This window comes from Gymnogyps californianus, chromosome 10 (assembly GCF_018139145.2).
Source record: "Gymnogyps californianus isolate 813 chromosome 10, ASM1813914v2, whole genome shotgun sequence".
Taxonomy (NCBI): Eukaryota; Metazoa; Chordata; class Aves; order Accipitriformes; family Cathartidae; genus Gymnogyps; species Gymnogyps californianus.
In genome coordinates, this window is record NC_059480.1 from 198,211 (window position 1) to 208,152 (window position 9,942).

The 9,942-nt window shown below is 47.7% G+C and overlaps 1 protein-coding gene across 1 annotated transcript in view; it reads right to left on the minus strand.

Annotated features, from left to right (window-relative positions):
- The window catches only part of HDLBP (high density lipoprotein binding protein), a 42,040-nt gene extending 33,604 nt beyond the window's left edge, over nucleotides 1–8,436 (minus strand). Inside the window, exon 1 of the mRNA XM_050902886.1 lies at nucleotides 8,368–8,436. The gene's annotated coding sequence lies outside the window, so the exon portion shown is untranslated. The remainder of the gene's footprint in view (nucleotides 1–8,367) is intronic.
- Nucleotides 8,437–9,942: the final 1,506 nt, after the last annotated feature.

The window sequence follows — 9,942 nt, forward strand, 5'->3', positions numbered from 1 at the left end:
TTCTAGGTATGGTACAGAAAAACCTAAGCAAGGTTGTTCATGGCTCCTTGAAAGATTTTAAAGATTCCTCAGTTACTAATGTCTATTGGATAACAAAGACTTAAGAGAATGGTGGAGCTTCATTTTTATAAACTTTCTATGTGCTCTGGTATGTTTTCCTCCGAGTTCCAGTTTCCCAAGTCACATGGCTTCACAAGACTCTACAATTTTGTAAATTTTTTTCTTTATTTCAATCTTTCAGTTAGAATAAGCAGTTTGAAAATATGACCCAGAAAAGTTAGCATTATTGTGACAAACAAAAACCTCAAAAGAATAAAATAACTAAACTTGCAGGGAGGCTAGTGCTTTGTTTGGAGAGCAATTTAAATTTGAAAAAAAATATAAATCTTCAGTTTGGCAACAATTCCTCTGAAAAGGCATTAAAGTAAATATCTGATTCCAAGTGCCACTTTTAAAAAGCGATGATAGGACCCTCGCTATTTAAGCGCAGCCTTCCCTTTGTCCTATTCATAGCACATGCAACAGGGGCTCAACATATCCACAGACAAGCACTAATTCCTAATCTCTACTAGGCCAAGCAAAAGGCTCTTCATGTGTTAGACAGAATTACATCACGGTGATCTAAACTGACAGTGAAAAAACCAGACAGTCTTCTCTTCCAAATCTGCAAGGCCACTCTAAGCCTGCTATGAAAGAAGAGAGAGAGAGATAGTTTTACTCTGAGTTTCGCTATTTCCACTAATTGTTACAAATAATAATATTTTATGCTTAAAACCTCTTTTCATAACTGAATCATTTCCAGTCCCACCCTGCTCGTCTTTGGGCTGAACTAGAAGGGTACATGTGCCGGTTTAGGTACAAATTTTTTGCTTTGATACCTCATGCTGTACAGTCCTCCACCCACACACTGTTATTGTCTTTTGGATTAACAGAATAGCGCCCTGAGCAAGACAAGTTTTCAAATAAAATAGAGGGGTTATCATTTCTTCAATTTCCAAAGGACTTCTAAACTTCTCTAAATACTCACTGCTTGCTCTCATTTTTACCCACAACTCTGCCGCAATCAGAGCCATCAACTCAGTATTTTAATTCCATGAAACGATTTATAAGAGCAGGTGCAGAACTTTGAATTTTCCTCAATGCTACTTAACCAGCTCTACTTTTAAGCAAGTCACATATCTACAACTTGCTATTCTCCAGAGATTTCAAGGGTCCTTGTAAGACCATGCACCTAAATCCCAGCAGGCTATACCAACTACTCATTTTGAAAACAAAAGCCTATGCAATAACAGGCCAACCATGACATATTCCTATCCGTACTACTCTCACCCTGCCTGCTCTGTGAGTTGTTCTTCTCGGCTTTCCTTTCAACTGCTCCAACACAGGTTTACATTCAGCTTTATCACTTGAACAGAGATAACAGCAAACTTACTTTCTACTGTGCAATGGAAACAGTCGGGGCCTGGTTTGCACAGAGCAGAGCCCCGCTCCGCTCCCTGGGAAGGGCAGGGGAGGCCAGACAGCCCACACCGTCTCCAGTTCCCACTGGGGAGACACAAACACCCCCAACTCCTCACCCGAGGCTGCAGCTGGGGCAAGCAGCAACAACTCCATTTCGATCGCTCCCGGCCTCTCGCCCCACTGGGGCTTTCTCTGGCTTTGCCTCTGTCCCTGCCAGTGGGATAATCTTCCTTGCATCCACTCTGACCCTTACGCTCTTCCTTTTTCCTAACTCGACCCGTGTACCCATACCGTGCCCGATGTCCCTCTTCCTGCCACACAGCCTGGCCTAGGCTTTGTTTGTCGCTCATCTTTGGCAAATATCCAGTTTATTTTGTGACATATCCAGTTCAATTCTCAGCGCCAGAAACGCAGGGATAGACAAACACGGTACCAGAAACAACAGGAAGAGAACCAGCAAGTGGTACTACTGCAGGTGCTACCACCCGAATTGAGCAACGGCCGTCAAGGTGTTCCTCTAAAAAAAGGCCTTTGCTCATTTTTCAGACAACCCACTGCAAAACCTTCAAAATACCAGTCAACCAAAACTAGTGGGGGTGGGGGAAAAGGGACAGGGGAGTGATGCCCATGCTACATGACAATACCCTAAACCAAGCCTGACATTTGAATGATGCAAGAAGACCATTCCAGTTATCCAATCCCCAATGTAAAATATGCCAGAGGTTAGTTTTATGAAAGCTAGCTATACCTGCCTCATGATATTTACTGTGAGATATGATACTGGTAACCTTCCTTTAAAACCAGAGTCCTGCTACGCACCTTATCACCTGCGTAACGAGTCAGACAGCACTTCTGTGGGCTTTGAGAGAGACCCCAACAAGCAATTATCAGCTTAATAACAGAGGGAAAAGGCTGGGTCCTGCCACCTCCAAGCTGAAGAGTAATAGTCGAAACATGACAGGGTTCCAAGTCTCTCCTCCTTAAAATCCAGTTAGTTGCTGGGATGTAGCTAAACGCATAGCTACAGCACACAAATATCAATTGTCATGGTATCAGCACTCACTTCCAGAAATTTTCATTCACGGATATTTCTTGTCCAGGTAAAAGGTATGGTGTACACACAAGTTATATGCGTGGATGCTTTTACCAGAATCACCTTGATTTGTGACATATGTTTATATGCAAGTCACTTGGGGAATCCTGTTTGTTGGTTTGGGGTTTTTTGGTTTGTTTGGGTGTTTGTTTTCTTTTCTTCCATTGATGCTAAATAAATCTATCAGTTCCATCCCTAAACTTTTCCCAAATGGTTCTCTCTCATGAGTGAAAAATCTTTAGAAAAGACGACAAAACTGTTGCTGGAAAACAGTTCCAGACACTGTGTTGCTGAGTGTAAGAGAATCTGGTACTACTTCCATTTTGCGTCAACAAGTAAATCCATTTTACTTTACAATTAAATTAAACAGCGTCGTTTAAGGGAGGTCGCATGAATATTACTGTGGTATTCAATCCTCTCAAAGGCAAAACTTTTCCTGTGAATCATCACTTCTTGGTGCCTTACAGCTACTGAACCAATCTCTTCCCTTCTTCCAGTGCTGTTTTTCCACTGAAGTTAAACTCATTATGATTTCCTCTAACCGAGCCTTTTGTGGTCCATCTTTTCTCTCAGGTTTTTTCTGCCCGCTGCTCTGCAAGCGCCTCTTTTGTGACTCTAGCTGGACATAGCTCCTTGCTTCAACCCCTGCTCCTCACAAAAGAGTGACATGCTTCTGTCGCTGCCTCAGCAACGAAGCCAGCTCCTGCGGCACGGGCAGCTGTGGCCAAGGTCAGCCCTCCGCACCCACACGGCTGCCGGACCAAGGCTGCCCTGCTCCACCTGCCTGCCCCTTCGGCTCCGCTCAGGAACCTGCTCCTGGCACCGGGGCCACGTGCTGCTCCTGCCGGGGCCAGAGGTTTCTTCCCAAGTCCAACAATTGCCAAAAGTGCAATTAAAGAGACTTCACTGAGGCAAGAGCATTGCTAGGACCGTAAGTGTAATGACAAGTTTTTCTTCTCCCTCCCCCCTCTAAACACCACTACCATTTTGCTTTATTTAGAGCAGCAAGCAGAAATCCAACTGCCTTTCTTATACACAAACACGTAAGTAAATGCACACCCCCTGCCTTCTTTGCAGAAGCTACCTATTTAGCCCTCCCCAAAACACAGGAATGCACAGACACAAAACAAAGTTACAGTATACCGAGATTAAACCAAATGGTTTTTTTGAATCAGCTCAAGTTAAGAAACTAGCACTGCGAGGTATAAATGTACCTAAGTTATTTACATGGTAATATATCTAGCAATGATTTGCAAAATATTAGTAGATATCTTCAAAGCTTGAAAGATCTACCAGATGCAAGATTCAACAAAATTGAACCAGCCGTGAGAGACAAGTGATGTCGACCAGCAAGTTCAAAGAAAAGTATCTGTATTATGTGGCAGCTGCTAGAAAGGATACCCATATTTCTGTGAGACTGCTGGGAAAATACCAGAGCTTGTGTAGGTAGAAACACCTTTAGATCACCTAAATGATGGAAAAAAGAACGACTTTGGCTTTAACATACATAAGTTTCTTATGAAAACCCAGAACACTCATCACAGCCCAACTACCTTTCCCTGTTAGAATTAAAACCTTAAACACATAAATCTTCTAGCAACCCAAAGTCTTCTATACACATAAAATATTCTAAATAAAGAAGCTTTTCCCCCTGCTTTGGCTAGAACTTTTCCTCCTTGTTTATTGATACATCTTTTTTCAACCCGACTCCCTGATTCCCTTCCACTGCAGTCACACCATGAGAGCTATGGGGCAACGTGAGTTCGCAGAGGGAAGATGGGGAAAAAGGTCACTAGAATTATTAGGCATGCAGGACTTTTCCATTTAAGATGGCAATGTAAATCATAAGGTTTTAATAGCAGACTTTTAGGACATAAACAGTCTTTCTTTTAAAGCTAAAGGCCAGCTAAATATAAAGCCACATGCTGAATTCTCTCAAGTATAATCCACATCCAGGATAAGCCTGTAACCCAAAATTATTCTTCTAAAACTAGGAATTTCTAAAATGAAAAGAGCTCTTGAAACAAGCGCCGAACTCAGGATACTAGACTCTTGCCTTAATTACCAGCCTAGCACGAGCACCTCAGGTCCGGAGACCAGCTCGAGGTGTCTCTTGAGCTCCTCCGCAATCCCTCCCCCCAATAGGCCCTACCGACCAGGACCCTCCCTTCCACTCCAAATGCAATTCTCACAGCCCACAATAAATACCACAGCCTCCTGGTAACACGGACTCTGCTGCAATAGCTTCTAGACCAAAGCCGCAGAAAAAACAAGCAGCAAAACAAAAAACCGCCAGCAAACCCCACCACGCTACACAATACAGCCTAATGCTCTCTTCTCTCAAGGTTAGGGTAATTAGGAAGAGGAACAGAGGCCTAATCCTGCAGTTGGGTTTTACTTTCCTATCTCTTCTTTATCTGTTTTCGTATTTTAATACGAATAACACCTACTTCATTCTTGCGCAGACCCACGTTGCAAAAGTTTTACAGGCTCTGGGCCTCTCAGTAACGTGCTCTTGGACAAGTTAGACTCGTTACATCTTGGGTGAACATGCCTTTCTCAGCCCACTCTAAAAAGCCCTGTTGCAACTTCTTCAGCAGCGCATATCTTTGTCAAGATTATAACAGCATTTCCATAAGGGTAACGCTACAGGGAGGAGGCTATTATTGTGCTCGATCCACAGGGTGCTAAAAGGCTTGTATTTCTTGTTACGGTGTCACGCCAGGCTATGCTTGGGTGCCTACTCCTGCTAAGGATGAGACCGACTGATCTGCAACTTCTCTTTTCTGGCGGCAAGGAAAGTGCAAAGGCAGTTTCCAGACCCTGTCTTTACTGCTTGCCAGTTTCAAAACACCCATGAGGACACTTGCCAGAGTCTTGCTATTTTGCTTTAAGGTTCATTTTATAAGCTCTGCACAGTATAGTATAGGCCTGAGGATTTCCTTCTGTAGAATTCTTGAATACAAAACAAAGTTGAGCTATTGTTGAGTGACTTTTTTTTTTTTAAAGAGAAACAACATTTTCACATAAATCTGATATTCTACGGAAACCCATGGCTCAAATTGTCAGATACCCTCCCAGTCATGGTGAATGAACTTCTTCAACCACGTACCCGCATTCAGTTTGAACACTCTGGACTGGTCTCAATGCCACTGCTGACTACCCTAACCATCTGGTGGGTAGTGACCTGGGTGAGTTACCCGAATTCTCACAGTAGCACAATCCTAAGTGCATTTGTACCAGCTTAATGTGCTTCTATATGCAAAGGGAAGAGTATGTTTTGGGAAAGGCGGTATCAGCTGAAATATTGTAACCAATAAAACATCCCAATTTTCTTTGAAAAGGTGTAAACTGCACGGGCTGGCTTGTCTGGGACGGCTCTCCACTCTGATAACAGCTATGAAATCCAAGGTTACAGATTATGGTCTATCTCTTCTAATAAACCACACTGTCTTCAGAAGCAGCTTAATGTGAACTGGAAAAAAGACTAGCTACTTGACTAAGAACAACTGCCCTTATTCTACCAAAAATAAGTTACTATTGTTACTATTATGCTACATAACATAATGGTAATGTTATGATCCAATTCTAGATCAAGGGGAAATCTCTTTCCTGATCATCCCAGTCTAGAGAAGTGAGACCAATGAAAAAGTGGGGAACACAATAACCTTTAATACATAAGAAGTAGTGTCATAATTTTTTCACCTTTTCAGGTAGAATTGGGGAGAGGAGAGAACGACAACAAGAAATCAGCTTAACTGGCAACGAAGGAGGAGACAGGACTGTGTCACACTGTCAGGAGTGAAACACCGTAACAATTTATATGGAACAAACACAGAGCATCTTTCTTAACCGCTTCTTAGAAACCACTTAGAAAACTGTCTTTTGAGAATGATCTAGGCTTACTACATCTTGCCGCAGTGGCAAAGCTCAGACTAGATGGTTACACTGCCTCTTCCACCCTATGTTTACAGGCCTCCAGATATTGTTACCTCCACATCTAGCGAGAGCTCTTCCTGTGCCTGTCATTCTGATCTGTGAAAAACTATACTACTGTGGACTTTTTTGGAAGGAAAAGGTTGGGGTTTTTTTTGTGGCTTGAGTATGTGGGTGGCCCTGCTTATGATTTGGCCATGCTGCATGAAAATCCACGTACAAACAGAAAGACTGTTTCTTCTAACAGCTTAAATCTAAACAGGCAAAGGGTTGGAGATACAGATCTTTAGCAGACACACAGCTACAAATTACGTTACTGCTTCCTTTCCTGCCTTGCCTCTGATGTATATTCCTCTACCAGAGGGAGGGATATCCAATCCACCTGTGACATGATACCTGAAACACTACTTTCCAGTCTGGTTCGGGGGGAGAAAAAAAAAAGCAGCCATTATACTCTCTGTTAAATTGTCTTCTAACTGAAAACAATTGTGTAGCATTTGGATAGCAACAGCAGGAAAAATGGAGACTAAATCATTGGGCAGCAGCTTCACTTGCCTTACTAAACAGAAAACAGGCAATAAAGCAATACAGCACGTATCAGTGTGCAGAATTTTCTGTCATTACACAACAGTATAGGAAAAGAAGTGACTCCTTCAAACTCCTTGGGACTGAATGTCTCTAATCTTCACTTCCCAGCCACAGAGTTGTGAATTTGGATTCAAATTCTAAACTAGAGCTGTGAATTCAAGGACCTTGGCTCATCTCATCAGTTACGAGTGAACTGCTGTTGCCATTACTAACATTCCCAGCATGACCTGCTCTCTTGCTTCTCGTCTTTCAGTGGAAGGAATTGCTCTTGCCAGTTGGGAATCCTTCCTACTGTTTGGGGAAGGCCAGCATGGGAAGCACTACTTATCATGTGTCAAGCCACTTCAGCTATAGCCAAGCTGGGCCCAAGGATCATGAACTCCCCACGCTTAACCCTCTTCAGTTCTGCTTGACTGCTGGATCACCCTGTTCTATAAATAACCTGCAATAAAACCACACTACAGAACTAGAGAGCAGTTCAGTGAAGAGGTGGAATTTCCATTCTGTCACACAGAGGCGGCTGGCTCTACCTGAAGAGCCCCAGGTGAGGCAGAAACCCTTCTCCAGAGCAGCCCGTGGCCAGAGCCTCAGCTTTCGGGCCCATCAGTGGTGCAAGAGGAGACTATTGCACTCAAGCTCGGACTCCAAGAGTCCGAAGCAGAGCGCGCCTCGGGACGTAGGACGGGATCTGCCACCATGCCGAAGCAGAGGGAAGGCGACCGCATCCCTGCTGTCACGGCTGGAGGCGTGCGAGCCCTCCTCAGCCGCGGCCCGGGAACACCCCCGGCTGACCCGCGGGGCGGAGAGGGGCCGCCGCACGGTGGGGAAGCGGGGCATGACTCATGTTTTTTGTTCGCTCCCTGGCTGGCACCGGAGCGCTACCTGTCGCCGACGCAGCGCGGGGTGGCCGCTGCCAGAGGGAGCGGCGACGGAGGAGGAGGAGGAGGAGGCCTGCGGCGGAGGAGGCCGGCGGCCAAGCGCGCCCCTCCCCGCAGCCCCCGCACCCCGTCTCGATGGTTTTGGGGGGGGGACGGAGGGGGCGCCCCGGCGGCACGTGGCCCACCCCGCGCCAATCGGAAAGGCTGAGACCATAGAGCAGAGCCGGGCGCTCGCTAGACATTCCGCCCGCGGAGCCCGTCTCTCTGCTGCCGCCATCTTGTTGGAGGCAGCGGAACCCGCCCGGCCGCAGAGCCGGGCCCAAGCCCTCCTCCCGCTTACCGGAGGCGCTCCCCACCCCCCGCCGCCCATCCCGCGCGGCCGGCGCCACCGGGCGCCGGGCCCGGCTTTACCTCTAGTAGGCCCGCAGCGAAGCCTATGCTGGGTACGAGGCCGAGGGGCCGGCCGCCATCTTGGTAAAGAAGAGGGATGTGCGTGACCTACCAACATACGGGTGATCCCTCCCCCACGTACCCTTGGCCGGCGGGTTGCTATGGGAATGGGGCGGGCGCATGCGCGCTGGCTCCTGCACCGCACCTCCCGGCCCCGCCCTGGAGGCGGGGCCTGAGGGGCGGAGCGGGGCGCCTCGGCTCCTCCCATTCCCCCCTGACGGTGCGCGCGCGCGGGAGCGGCGGATTGGGGTCGTTGGCTGCGTGCGGCGCGGGCCGGCAGGTGAGGTGAGGGGCGGTGAGGGGAGGGGAGATGAGGGGAGATGAGGTGAGGGGAGATGAGGTGAGGGGAGATGAGGTGAGGGGAGATGAGGTGAGGGGTGCTGCGGGGTGCGGGGTGCTGCGGGGTGCTGCCCTCCCTCCCTTCCCTCGGTGCGGCTTGGGGGTCCCCCTCTGGTAAAGGACAGCCCCTTCCCCAGCTCTCCGGGGGGGCTCTGCGGGAAGCCCTTCTGAGCGCACCCGCGGGACGCGCTCGGCAGGCCGGGGCTGAAGGGAGGAAGGGGCTGAGGGAAGGCGGCGGGGCGGCCGGGAGGGGTGGTGGGGAGATGGTGGTGAGGAGGAAGCGGGCCGATGGGGGCTGCTGTAGAGCCGCCAGCTGCTCGGGGGTGTCGGAGAGGTTAGGTAGCGGCCTGCCTGCCTCCGCCGAGCGGGGGGCCTTGTGGTCGCCTGGGCCGCCTGAACGCCTGGAGTACCCGCCGACGGGAGGGCCTCGGAGATGCGGTTCCCTCTTTGCAGAGGGAGTGAGGTAGTCACTCCAGCGCCGTTTGCACGCCGCGCTTCAGAAGGCGCTCTCGTAGAAAACTCCAGCCGGGTTGTTGAAACCGGAGGGTAAGGAACATGATCGACCAGCTCCAGAGGAAAATCTGGACTGCTCCGAGACTGTGTGCGCCTGCCTGTGTGGGAGCGCTCAGCCGCTGCCCTAAAGGGAATGCTATGGGAAAGATCTTTCATGAGATTTCTGTGCTTGGTCCATATATTAAAACGTAATGTAACTGCAGCTAGCTGCATAAATAGCTCTCCTTTGTTTCTTGGTAGCTGTGAGAAACTTTCCTCTGCTCTTAGCCTGCCTCTGAGAAATAGTTGGGTGACAGACAAGCCTCATGAATTAAAAGAATGTTCTTCTGTGTTCTAGCAGGATATAGTTTTGTTTGGCATTGAAAATCTCTCGTGGAGAATGGTTAAGCAGGGATCAATGACATCACTCGGCAGGAAACACTCTTGGAAGGAAGAGTTGCTATTGGAGCAGTCTTGCATGATGATAAAAGTCTCAGAAATAACCCCTTCAATAGTAGAATGCTTCATAGGTCATAGACCAGCTTATTGACTGAAATACAGGTATTGCAGATACTGGATTTTATTTTTAGCATGAAATTTCACTTGAGAAGCATGTTGCCCAGTTTTTATTCCATGTGTGTAATCAGGATGCTGGATTTTTGTCAGCAAGTTCAGCTTCACGCGAAATGACACCAAATTGCTTCA